Source organism: Triticum urartu, chromosome 6 (assembly GCF_003073215.2).
Source record: "Triticum urartu cultivar G1812 chromosome 6, Tu2.1, whole genome shotgun sequence".
Taxonomy (NCBI): Eukaryota; Viridiplantae; Streptophyta; class Magnoliopsida; order Poales; family Poaceae; genus Triticum; species Triticum urartu.
Genome location: NC_053027.1, coordinates 564,687,975 through 564,689,941, shown reverse-complemented (window position 1 = coordinate 564,689,941; position 1,967 = coordinate 564,687,975).

Genomic DNA, 1,967 nt, shown 5'->3' with positions numbered 1-1,967 from the left:
AGGGCGTCTAGGGTGGAGGAGATGAGGGTTAGTCTGGCTCCGCGGGAGAGAAGTTTGGCTGCCCACCCGGAGAGGTATTTTAGAAAGCGCTGAATGATGGGTTCAAAGGCCGATGACGGGAGTCTAATGTGAGAGAGTGGAAGACCTAGATAGATCTGGGGGAAGGAGGATAGGTCACAGCCGAAAGTTTGGGTGATGTTAAGGTTGGTTGTGTGGTCCGTGTTGAGGGGCACGAAAGTAGTCTTGGAAAGTTAATAGAGAGGCCGGTAGCGAGGGCGAACTTGTCAAGGATGTCTTTAAGCGTGGTCGCAGCATGGCTAGAGGCGCGGGCAATGATTAGGGTGTCGTCAGCATACTAGAGCACAGTCGGTGGTCTATCATTGTAGATCGGGTGGCATAGATGGTCGGGCGAGAAGGCCTGAATGATTAAACGTTGAATCAGGTCGGCTACAATGATGAAGAGGTATGCTGATAGCGGGTCACCCTGACGCAGACCATTCTTACAGTTGATCCAATGGCCCGGCGTCCCATTGAGCATCACTGCCGTCTTACTAGAGACAAGCAAAGTTCGGATCCAGGTAACGGTGGTAGTCGGGAAACCTCTAGAGAGGAGAATGAGAAGGAGTGATTCCCAAGAAATAGAGTCGAAGGCTTTACGGAAATCAAGTTTGAAAACCATAGTGGGCGCCTTCCGGATGTGGCAAGCGCTGAGGATGTCTGCAGCGTAGGTGAAGTTCTCAGCAATACATCTACCGGAGATGAAGCCGGTTTGGTCACCATGCACCAGAAGAGGGATAAGGGGTTTTATCCGGTTGGTAATAACCTTAGCGATTGCCTTTGGGGGGCAATTTTGCAGGGAAATAGGGCGGAAGTCATTAGGGGATCTGGCGGAGTCTTTTTTTGGGAGGAGAATCATGTGAGCCCCGTTGAAGCGTTCGACATCCACACGGAGGTTTGCGAAGTCGTCAAAGAAGGGGAGGATCATATGTTTAATGTTGTGCCAAAACTTCCGGTAGAAACCTGGCCCGAGTCCGTCAGGACCAGGACTAGCATTAATATTCATTTGTAGTTAAAGTAGTTATCCCTAACCACCTGGTTGAGGATATCCTTAGCCAACCCAGCCTCGCCATCGAACCAAACACCACCTCAGGCACCCGTCACACGTACGTTCCACACCGTGGCCGCAATCGCATACGATGTCAGTCAATCACTTGACCAAGACTCTTTTCCATCCCGTCGGGAAAGAATCTACGTTACACGCTCCTGTACGTTTATCATCAGAGAGAACTCGATGGGATGATGGATGATCCAAGAAACACACATGCACGGACATGGGAGCACCGGCTGGCATGACCAATGAAATTTTAATAGTGCACCCTGCCTTGCCGCGACCTCGTGCAACATTGTTTGCCTTCAGGAGACCAAATTGACTGCAGTTGACCCCTTCCTGGCTGCCTTCCTTGGGGGCCAGAGATTGAAAAGCTATGCTGAAAAGCCCATTGTTGGCACAAGGGGAGGCATCCTTCTACTCTGGAATGAGGACATAATCAAGGTGGACAATATTACCACTGGATCTTTCAGCCTATCTGCAAACATCACCCTGATCAATACCACCACTTCTTTCAAGCTGACATCTGTTTATGGTCCTACTCGTAGCAATCTCAAAGATGCTTTATTTCAAGAGCTTGTGAGCCTGAAACCTCAGCAAGGCACGAGATGGCTGGTGTCGGGTGATTTCAACCAAATTTATCGTGCCCGAGACAAAAACCACACAAATGTTGATCGTAGCCGCCTCGTGCGCTTCCGAAATGCTCTCAACACCTATGAACTAAAAGAAGTCCACCTACAAAATAGGAAATTTACTTGGAGCAATGAACAGGCCAACCCAACCTTGAGCAAATTGGACAGTTTTTTCTGCAATGATGACTGGGATGTTGCTTTTGGCTCTCATATCCTACATGCCCTTT